Here is a 12,194-nt window from a genome sequence, read left to right as displayed (position 1 = left end):
GGACATCTTTTCTTTCTTCGATCTCGATAAATTAACTAAAGTAAGGTAGATGCGACATAAGACCTGGATTTTAAAAAAAGTAATCGAAAAACGTTCATACTTCAGCAAAAGCTGAAAATGTCAACCAGAGACTAAAAAGGTGTACGGACAACTTAAGAAATATCCGTCTTAATTGATGAAGATGTGAAGGAAACGTTATTGACAGATTACTAAAATAAATTTTCTTCGCTAAATTCAATCATACCAAAATGTATCTATAATTTCATGACACTCGATGGATTTTCCAAAAAAAGATTATTTTATCGATACAAAATTTATACAGAATTTAGAAGCCCAATTGAAATCACGCAAATGCAATCGAAAAATCCTGTATTTATGATTGAGTTTAAATTGCTTGCAGATAAAAAAAATATTAAACTTTATCTGTTGTTATAATTATCCCCATTTCTCTCAAAAATCGACTTTTCCATTTTTAGAATAAACGGCTCATATACATATTTCCCGTAAGGAAGGGACCGCTGTATCGTACCGTGAAATTGTTTTTATTAAATAGTAAATAGAATGCGCTGCTTGCAAACGACAGAAAGGAATAAATGAGCAAGAAAGCGGAACAACGATGGGGGCAAACGAAGTCGTGGTATAATGCGGGGTGTATGCGATCCTTCTTTAATTATTTCGCCAGATGGTTTCCTAAGGATAAGGTAACGGTTTAAGCACCGCTTTAAATAGCGGCAGGGGAATTTAAAACGCTGTCGAGGTTGGCAATTTGCGTTCGCTTCAGCGTCTTTTAATTGAAAAGTCGGAACGCGTTATTATTGCTTTACCCGTGGATACAATTTTCTAATAGTTCTGACTTTTTCTTGGTGCATATTGTACGAATCGTTCAAGAAAGTGGTATAGTTAATTTACTGTGATTAATTGGGGACATTATGGTCAAAAGATGCAAGGATATTGAAATACAGGGATGTTGGAGTATACAACACATATGTCAACATATCTACATGTATATGTATACATATAGATGTGGGATCCTATTTGTTTGACTGAATCTTCCTAAAGGATATTTCAGGTTGAGGATCCTCGAAAATAAAATAAAACTAAAGATGAAGGTGAATAATCGACACACTGAATATGAATAATAAATGTATATATATATTTAAAAGAACAATTAACGTTGTGAATGCTTTCGATGCTGGACAAAGACTGTCCGTGCTACGCGCCCTGTTCGGCGTTCTTTCTCCCGTCGATCGTATTTTGTCTTAACATAATTTTTCCATTACACGTGTCGCACGCTTCACTCCCCACACTCGGCCATACCTGCCAATTCTTCGGTCTCCGAAGAGAATTCTTTAAACGGTTTCATATAGTCTGCCGCGGTTGTGGTAATGCTCGGTCCTTCACCTTTGCCAACACGAATCACTTCATACCGATTATTTCCCTTAAAACTAGACACTTTATACGGTCCTAAATATTTCTTCTGAATTTTTAATCCGGTTCCAAATTGAGTACGCTTTATCGCAACTAGATCGCCTTCCTGATACACAGTCGCTTTCTTACATCTACGATTATAATTACGCCGATTCTCTTCCTGTACCTTTAACAAATTTTCTTTCGCTGTTTTTCTTAATTCTACGCGCTCATCAGCAAATTGAGCTATCGCTTCCTTTTGTATTAATTCTAACAGTACAATATCGTCGCGTTGCTTCATCTTTAAACCGAACATAATTTCGAAAGGTGATGTATCTATACTACGTTGATAAGTGCTATTAATCCCTCTTTGAACACTATCTATTTCTTTATACCATTTATCTGGTGCATCTATTGATAACTTCGTTAATACTGGAATAATAATGCGATTAATTCGTTCGACCTGTCCATTTCCTCTCGGAACACCCGTGGTCGTTAAAATGTGTTCAATTCTTTCCGTCGCGCAATATTCTTTAAAATCTGTCGATGTAAATGCTGTCCCTCTGTCCGTGATTATACGTGTCGGGTTACCGAATGTCTTTTGTTGTATCGTCAGTTTGTCTAATACTTCTTTCGTCGTCGTCGATTTCGTAGGGTACAACCAAACAAATTTGGAAAATCCATCTACTATCACTAAAATATGTTTATACAATTTACATGTTGTCGTCATCGGTCCTATGTGATCTATGTGATACGTCTCAAGAGGTCTGTCCCCCTTCGGTATCGGCTGTAACTGACCTTCCCTTTTTCCCTGTTTACGCTCCGCTAAGATACATGGTATACAACAACTAATGACTTTCTCTATTTTTTCATTTAAATTAGGTACATAAAATTCCTCTTTAATCCTTTCCGCTACCTTGCGTACCGAAAAATGTCCATTCTCGTGAATTTTCTTAATTACGTTAATCTGCATGCTTGTAGGTAAAACAATTACATTTTTATCAAGTACGCGTTTCATTAAAATATTGTTCTCTATAAAATAATCTTCGTAAGGTTCCTTTTCTAATATCTGACGTATAACGCGCAATCTTTCTTCCTCTTCTTGTTTCTTTCTAATGTTTTGTCCTAACGTATCCTCAATACACATAACTGGGAAACGACTGAGCGCATCTGCGTGTTTTAACTTTTCTCCCGCGCGGTGCTCAACTTCGAACTCAAATTCCTCTAACGACAGTGCCCATTTGGCAACCTTCGGTGACAAATCTTTCTTTTTAAGCGTTTTCTGAAACGCTTGGCAATCCGTAACTAGTCTAAACTTAACTCCTAATAAATAAACTCTAAACTTCTGAACGGCTTTAATTATGGCTAAAATCTCTAATTCATAGGAATGATATTTTCGCTCGGCTTCTGACGTTTTGCGACTCATGAAATATACTGGGTGACAATACTTTTCATTACCGTACCTTTGCAATAATACAGCGCCTAATCCTTCTATGCTTGCGTCTGTGTGAAGTTCTGTTATTGCTTCAGGATCGTAAATGCGCAACACCGGTTCTTTAGATAAAACATACTTCAAATCCGCAAATGACTTTCTCTCGGCCGTACCGAAAACAAAAACTTTATTTAATTTTAACAGATCTGATAACGGTTTAGCTAATTTCGCATAACTTTCAATAAATTTACGGAAGTAACCGGTCAATCCTAAAAAACTCTGAACATGTTTCTTATTCGTCGGTTCCGGAAATCCCTGTACCGCTTTTATTTTCGCCGGTGATGGGCGAATATTCCCATCCTCTATCACATGTCCCAAAAATTCTATATTCGTTTGAAGAAATTTAGATTTATTCCAATTTATAATTAACCCATTTTGAGCTGCTACCTGTAACGTTTCCTCTAATCTTCTATATGCATCTTCATCATCAATGCCAGGAATAATCAGGTCATCTACGTACGCTAAAACTACTTTTCTTCTTATTAAATCGCCAAAAACCTCGTCAATAAATCTTAAAAAACTGGTAGGACTATTACACAATCCAAATGGCGTTTTCAGAAATTCAAATTGTCCGTCTGGAGTAACAAATGAGGTAAATTTTCGACTATCTTCCGCGATGTTAACATGAAAAAACCCGTTCTTAAGGTCAATTGTTGAGAATACTTTTGCTCGCGTTAGCGCATCAATACAATCTTCGATTAACGGCATTGGAAATCTGTCTCTTACCATTTTCGCGTTTAATCTACGGTAATCTATGCACACCCTATATGTTCCGCCTTTCTTTGGTACTACTACTACCGGACTGCTATAATCGCTTATACTCGGACGAATAATTCCTTCTTTCAACCACTCATCTATCTGCTGAGTTACTACTTTCTTCTCTTTAGGGGCTAACCGCCTTGGTTTAGAACAAACGGGGATAGTGTCCAACAGTGTTATTCTAGTTTCCGTCCGTGTATCCGTTTTGACATGTGGTTCATAATTTTGTATTAAATTCTCTACGCGCACTTTATAGGAATGCTTTACATCAATTTCGCCTGTTTCTACATAGTTTATTCTCATCATTCTATTAATTTCGTAGATTTCCTTGTTTTCGTTTTGATCGCTTCTATTTATTAATACGCTGCCTTTGTCGCGACTTTCGTCGTTGACCGCCTCTATCGATTGTTTCTCCGCCGCGTCACGCGATCTTTCATTCGCTCGCCGTATTTCTACCGATCCTTTGTTTATACGAATATCTAAATCGTTGAGTAGTTCTTTTCCAAGCAAAACTTCGTCTCGCATATCCGTTTCATTAACTACAAATACGTTCGTTTGGAATAGATCGTTTCCAATGTTAATCTTTGCCGTAAACTTTCCTAACGGTTTCGTTAACGCGTTACCGAACCCTGTAAATCGTCGAAATGTTTCGTACAATACCGGTCTTCCTATTTGATTATAAACATTGTAGTTTACTACGCTTACTTCGCTGCCTGTATCTAGTAACGCATATGTGTGTAAACCGTTAATTTTAATCGCGACTTTATCGGTGGAAGTATGTATACTATTAACGCTCGATACTTTTTTATCCGACCGATCTAACTTACAATGAGATGCTATATGCCCGAAACTATTACATTTAAAACATTTCATTCCTTTGTCTTTATCTGGACATACTCGATAATCATGCTCACTCGAACCGCAACCATAACAATGTTTCTTCGCCGCTGTCGATGCAACGACACGCGCCGATGCTACTTTCTTTTGTTCGTCTCTAACACGCATACTTTGTCTCGTACCTTCTTTTACTTTGTCAAATATTTCGATATTCTTTTTCAATTCTTTTAACGTTCGCGACCCATACAACATAATTTTATCGCGGCGTTCCCCTTGTAAACCGTCTGCGATATACTGAATAACCGCTATTTCCTCGATGCTACCCTGATTCGCTATTTCTTGCATACTATAAATATACTTACGACTACTTTCATTCGGCTGTTGCTTGCGCCTCAATAATTGTGAATGAATCGTCGCCGGATTTATTTCAGTTTTGAATTCTTCAATCAACCTACGTTTTAGATCGTCCCATGTCTTAACCGCTCTCTCGAAGGTGATAAACTGCCTTGCCGATCCCGTCAGCATCCGCTTCCCGTAAATAAACTTCTGTAATTCGTTCCATCCTAATAATGCACTTGTATCTTCAAACTCGTTGATCCACTGCTGTATCGGCAGCTTATCGTCTCCGCTGAAGTGGGCCAGACTGTCTTCTACATCCTTTATTGTAAACGACGCAACTTGTCGTGTGATTGTGTTGATCGTTCCTCTTCCTTCGTTTCTTCGCCTGTCGTTCTCGTGATCTGATTCTTCTTCTTCACTATCTTCTTCTTCTTCGTCTTCCATCGCGTCTTTTAAGCGATTTCTTAGCGCTTGCTTATTACCCCTGCTGGATAATCCTAATTTTGTTGTCGCTTCTCTTAATTCCGCGAGTTTCATACTGTCTATCTGTTCATGCGTGTAACTTGCGACTTCAGGAATCGCTACACTTTTTCCTTTCACTTTCCGTTCTAGGCATCTTCTTCCTTGAGGTGCGTTTTCGACAATCGTCTCGTCGAGCTCATCGCACCCACTTCCTTGACTTTCTTGATTTGCCTCGTGCATCATCTTTGAGCCCTTGTCACAGCTTTATCGACACTCACACTTACTTTTACACTTCTTATTTCACACGCGTGGTCAACTTTCCTCGCGCGGCACTTTCAATCAACTTTGTCTTTATATCGTCTTTAAACTGTATCAACTCTCACCTTAGATCTTGGACGAGCCCCCAAATGTGGGATCCTATTTGTTTGACTGAATCTTCCTAAAGGATATTTCAGGTTGAGGATCCTCGAAAATAAAATAAAACTAAAGATGAAGGTGAATAATCGACACACTGAATATGAATAATAAATGTATATATATATTTAAAAGAACAATTAACGTTGTGAATGCTTTCGATGCTGGACAAAGACTGTCCGTGCTACGCGCCCTGTTCGGCGTTCTTTCTCCCGTCGATCGTATTTTGTCTTAACATAATTTTTCCATTACACGTGTCGCACGCTTCACTCCCCACATAGATGTATATGTATACATGTATAGATCTAGGGATCTAGAAATTTATGGACCTTCAGATCTTCGAATGTAGGCGTTTGGGCATCTATGTACCTATGGATTAAGCATTAGATATGTAGATATCTAGCTTATAATTATATAGTTACTTAGATATCTAGGAATCTGGTTATGTTGGTTTGTGGTTATGTAAGTATCTAACTATGTAGAGATATCTGGTTATGTACCTGTCTAATTATGTAGGTATATGGTTGTGTGGATATCTGGTTATATAGGTAACTGATTATGCAGGTATCTAGATATGTTGGTATTTGGTCATATAGGTATGTGGTTATGTACCTCTCTAATTATGTAGGTATATGGTGGTGTCGATATCTGATTATATAGGTATCTGAATATTTAGAAATTTGGTTATGTAGGTATTTGTTTATATAGGTACTTGGTTATGTAGGATTATCTGTTTACCTGCTTAAGTATGTGGTTATCTAGATATCTAGCACTATTCCTACCGCGACCGGTCAAATGACCGTTTTCAAAAATTTCGATTAGAATTTCCTGTATAGAGCGTAATTGAAACGCCTTTAAACTTCATGACTTTTCCTGAAACATGCATATAATACTTTTTTCAATATTTATTTCGTTTTTTATTATTTATTTTTTGAGAAAAATTAGTAGTCTGTCTGGGCTAATGACCATGGCAGTCGATGCCCATAACATTAATCATCATCATCATCAGTAGTCTGTCTTACCTATCACGACCGGTCATTTGATCGGTAGAACGATTTATACCTTTTTGTAATAGTATTTTCTCAGAGGCTCAATTCCGAACTTATAAATACGTTGCAAACGAAAGGTAATGCAGTTTTAGCATGATATTATTCAAAAAGTGCCTTCCAGGAACTGCTTTACGGCCCTTCCAAGTGTATATAGTTTTCGCTCGGCTATCGGTCTCGCGGTATTTATTTGCTTGATTGGTATTCGACGCAGTCAAGAACTTAGAATTTTCTAACACTGTCTCATTTACTATGATTATAAAATAAATAAAATTTTAGCTGAAGGGGACGCCCAAACGTTTTTTGACGAATTGAAATCAATAAATTTTTGCGACGCGAACATAGAACATCAGTACGTCAAAGTCACAAAAAAGTATATTCAGCAGTTTTTTATTATTTTGTATTTCTATTCTATTATTATTCCACCTGTATTTTATGTTGTTATAAGTGTTGTTTTATGTGTTATAAGTGTCATTTCCAAAAAACTAGACAAAATCATCAGTACTTCGCCGTAAGTTTCACATTTTATCTTTTATTCATTTCTTTATGTATTTGGATTTACATTTATACATTTTACTTTTTATTTTGAATAAAATTTATTTTCAGTTGAATATTCATTTGCCAAATGTCAAGTTGAAGAGTGTAAATTCATTATTAGAAAAAATAAATGATATTGATGAAGAATGTACTGAAAATGATCAGGAAATTTTTGATATTGAAAATGACAGTGCAGAAAAACGTAAAACATGTCAAATTAGATATTGCAAAGATAATAAAACCAATAACATTGGTCTGCAATGTAAAAAGTATGTATGTGGAAAATTGTACAATCGAGAGGCCTATTTGTAAAAAATGTGGTGAAAACGAATAAAGTACACAGTATATACTTCTAAATAAAAGAAACTATATTTTTATATTATTAAATTGGCTATTATTTTCATCCTATGTTAAAAAATATAAGTTGTGCTAAAGACCGGTCATTTGACCGGTCGCGGTAAGAATAGGTATACGTGAAGTGTCGGTAGGAATAGTGTTAAGTATCCAAATATTTTATAATCTAGGTATTTGGATATCGAAGTATGTAGATACCTACATATTTCATTATTTATCTATCTATATACCTAAATATTCAGAAATTTTAGAATCTGGCTATATAATAATATAAGAATCGTGAAATGAAAATGTAGCGACATCAAAATCTTCTTCAAATACCCCTTTTCTTACAGCACTCCCCAGGCATTCGTTCATCTTATCGTGTTAAAAGATTTCTTGCGAAGAACATTCCGAATTCAAAAATTCAAGATAGACCGAATTTTTTTAATGGTAATGTTGAATTAGCATCCCCGAGCAAACGAACTATGGAAAAACATCAAACTTTTTCTCTTCCAGGAAGCTGTCAATTGTTCCGTAGCCGGAAAGTCGTGCAGGAAAAATTATCCCTCCTAGGAAGAAAATTCACGTGGGAAAACTCGACGGTGCAGCACGTAGGCAAACGGCCTTTGCACGTCTCGGAATAAGAAACTTTTTACAAAACCTCGTGTAACTTTGTTCATCCGACCGAAGTCACGTTTGTTTCCCTCTTTACCTAAGAGAATCGTTTAAAGATTTTATTTCGACGAACGCCTGCCATTGACTGTCGTGAAACTACTCGGACATGGTCAAGTAAGTTGAACACGAAATTTCTTTTTCCTCTCGAAACGCAAACTTCGCAATATTCTTACACATATTTTCTTGAATACGTGCACTCATGTTTAGAACTGTTTTGTGTTTATTAGTGTTTGATCTTTATGTTTAGTATTGTTTGACGTTTGGCAAATTTACGATTTAGGTTATGGTGATTTTCATAGCATAAATATATATGTTATTATACGAAGAGGTATTCAAAAGAAACCCTACTTATTTATTCAAATTTTAAGCACAAACCTTTAATCCCCTTCAGTCGCACTAATACAATTGTATAATCTTTTATTTTTCTAAACGTTGTTTAAATTCATCCTTTGTGATGCTTGATAGTGCGTCGTTTTTTTCTTCGCCTCAGCAACATCAGCAAAATGCTTCCTTTTCATGTCTCTTTTCATTCGAGGAAACAAAAAAAAAAACTTGCATGTGCCGAGGGGATGGGAGCAGAGGTCATACTATTTTTGGTCAAGAATTGTCAGAGACATGAAAGGAAAACCTTTTGCTGATGTTGCTGACGCGAAGAAAAAAAGGATGAAGCTGGCATCACAACACATGAATTTAAATGTTTTGGAAAATGGAATAAAAGATTAGAAAAGTATATTAGTTTAAGCAAAAAGTACTTTGAAGGGGATTAAAGGTTTGTGCTTAAAATTTTAATAAGTGCGATTTCTTTCGGGTATCTCGTATAGTAATATGGTAATTATGCAAAATAGGTACTTTTCTGAATTTTTACATTATTTTTCAAATTTCTTCGTAAAAATAATGTGTTATGACTTCGACGGTAAACAATCGATTCACTGCTTTTACTTCGTTCCACTATAGGTAGAACTCGCTTTGCGTGAAAATCGAAAATCCATGTAGAACAGAATAATTATAGACCTCGTTTCGGGCTGAAACCAAGTGATGTTGGATTAGGTTAACCTAACCTAATTTCCTTGAATAAAGCTATTTACCAAGAAAGTTATGAAAAATATAAAAAATACAAAAGGTACCTACTCTACATAATTATCATACATATAGTAATACAATACAGGGTGTTTCAGCTAAAAAAGAGTCACCTAAATGTCTCCTTTGTTTTCAATGGCACAATAAATATTTATGAAGAAATTTAAATAGTATCGAAAAGGAATGTCATGAAAGAAAAATTTTATTCACAGCTTTTGAAAGGTCAATGTTATTTTTGATCAGGAAAACATTTTCTTTTATTTCTTGTAGCGACTGAAAAAATTGATTTGAATCTGTTTAAGTCGTGTGATACCATATTAAATTATGTGATGTCAGGATTGTTTAGTCACATATCTCACAATATGCTTCTTTTGCATTTAATATACAAAGAAAAATATAAATATATACATTCTGCTATCGATCTTTAATTACCACATGAATACTTATAATGGATCAACAAAACTCTTACTAAAATTCTTACTAAAAGATCTTTCATCGGGTTTAAACTTTTATTGATAAAAAAAGGTAAAATTTATATCGTTTCAAAATTTCAGAGATTAACACCGATAATTATGATGTAAATAATATTTTTGCAAACCTTAAAGCTTGAAATTAATATGCCATAAGTATTTCATGATATTATGTCGTCATCTTATTTCCATTTTGAAATCTCGTTCTTTCAAATCACATCAAATGCATAAACAATATTTTACCATAATGTATCTTCAATCCCTCTTCAGCACGGAATAGCTTAGATCAAAAAGTTTTCCGCGATAAATCAAACGAAATTTCACTGGCTTTGTACGAATCACAATGTGCCGAGGGCTGTGGTCGCCACTCCTCTTGCAGGTCGATCAATAATTTATCGCCGATTGTACATTTTGGCCGGCTCAGTGAAATTAATAATGCAGCGTTTTATACATGGCCACGAATGAAATATTTCTTGGCTGCGCGATCATTTAACCGAATGTCATCGTTCATTTTCGTCTCGACGAAGCTTATCCACCTCGACGCTTAATGCTTCACGTCCTGAAAAGCTCGACTTTCGCTTTAATTAAAATAGAGCTGCGTGTACGTGTGTGTGTGTTAGTATATTTATATATATATATATACAAATACATACGACCAGGGGAGGGTAGACAATTTCAACAGGCTCGGAAATGCAGAAAAAAGGGGAGCCTCAGAACTCGAGAACGTGTACAGGCGTAAACGATTTCGATAGTTCTAAAAGCCGGTCCAAAAGGGATGCTCGCTAAGATACATGTGGACTTTCAAAATAGTAAGCAAAGTTGGGGAGCAAAGTAACGCGTATTTTTCTTTCTTTTTTCTTTGATCACGAGAGGGCAGACTCGAATCGATGAATATGTGTATTGGAGAATTCGTATGTATCTATATACAAGTGTACCGTGTGTGAATGTGTCACTTAACGTAGGGGTTGATAGCAGTGGGCACGAAAATGCGAAGGAACGATTGCATCGATCGGTGGTAATCAAACCACCGTGTTTGTGTTCTACGAGGAAATAGAGCTGTTTTGATTTTATTGAGTGTAGCTATTAATATGGAAATGTAGGGAGGGCTTTGAACGATCTGTGAATCGAACTTCGAGCTTTTTTCGAGGTTTTTTCAGTTTAACAGAAATTTTTGGACACTCACGAGTAATATCAAGGGAGAAATAAAGATAAAATAAATTTTTTTTTTAGTGAACAAAATGTTTAACCTCGAGTTACATAATTTTTTCAATTTTGAAAGAAATGCAATTTTAATTACTCTTATCATGAATAACAAGGTAATAAAAAAATTTTAAATTGTTTTAAAACACTTTAAATAATTCCAAAGAAATTCTTTGACGAAATTAAACTTAAAAAAGGATTATATGGTTTAAAAATTAAGTAATAATAGACAATGATTCTATTCATATTTAATTTGGAAAATTTTGTGTAATTTACTATATACTATAAACTGAATAAATAACAGATTTTTATGATATTAGAATTATTTTAATAAATATTATTACTAAAAATAGCAACAAATTTTAATAATTTGTATAATCACAGGTCAAAAATATAGAAAATTTGGAAAAGACTGAATATTTAAAAATGAATAATTTCTACAACTTTGAAAAATCAAGTGCGTTTAGATAAAAAAGCAAGTAATAGACTTTAGAATTGTGTAAAATATAATTTTAATAAATTTAAGTGCCATAAAAAAGAAAAGCTAGAGGCTTTGAGAATTAAAAAAATTTATATAGCTATTTGCAATTAGAGAAATGTAATAAAAGTCAGCAATAAACTTCGACAAAGTGTCAAGAAAATTTTTGTCAAATTATAACGTGATTCTCTATACAATTTTATTTTAAAATGACAACTACAAAAGCTTCAAAAAACTTGGGTCCAACTTCTACAAATTTTAAAATTATCTGAGATGAAATGAAGAAAAACGATTGAAACATAAGCAATAAATTTTGAAGAAGTTTTATCAAACTTTGCAAAAAAATTTAACTTATTTCTCCACGTAATTTTAATTTAAAATTATAAATAGAAACTAAGAGAAATTGAAACGCAATTTTTACAAATTTTCAGATATTTTGAGATTAAACAAAAATAGATTGAAATGTAACAAACTTTAAAAAAGTTTCAAAAATATGTACTAAATTTGAATTCCTCCAAATAATTTTAACTAAAAATTGCAAGTAAAAAAATTTGAATAAACTACAAATTTTAAAATCACCCTAAATTAAAAAAAGCAAAAAAATACTGAAATATGGGTAAGCAATAAACTTCGAAAAAGTTACATCGAAACTTTAATCAAACCAC

At 34.4% G+C, this 12,194-nt stretch overlaps 1 protein-coding gene and 1 long non-coding RNA gene across 4 annotated transcripts in view; one reads left to right on the top strand and one right to left on the bottom strand.

The window, feature by feature from the left end:
• The window catches only part of LOC143265797 (uncharacterized), a 141,481-nt gene extending 132,889 nt beyond the window's left edge, over positions 1-8,592 (top strand). Inside the window, exon 3 of the long non-coding RNA XR_013040500.1 lies at positions 8,146-8,592. This is a non-coding gene — a long non-coding RNA (uncharacterized LOC143265797). The remainder of the gene's footprint in view (positions 1-8,145) is intronic.
• Positions 1-12,194, bottom strand: part of Fas1 (fasciclin 1 Fas1 domain-containing) — a 690,358-nt gene that overhangs the window by 120,258 nt on the left and 557,906 nt on the right. The window lies entirely within an intron of this gene.

This window comes from Megachile rotundata, chromosome 14 (genome assembly GCF_050947335.1).
Source record: "Megachile rotundata isolate GNS110a chromosome 14, iyMegRotu1, whole genome shotgun sequence".
Taxonomy (NCBI): Eukaryota; Metazoa; Arthropoda; class Insecta; order Hymenoptera; family Megachilidae; genus Megachile; species Megachile rotundata.
Note: the sequence above shows the minus strand (reverse complement) of the source record. Positions and strands in the feature narration are given on the sequence as shown.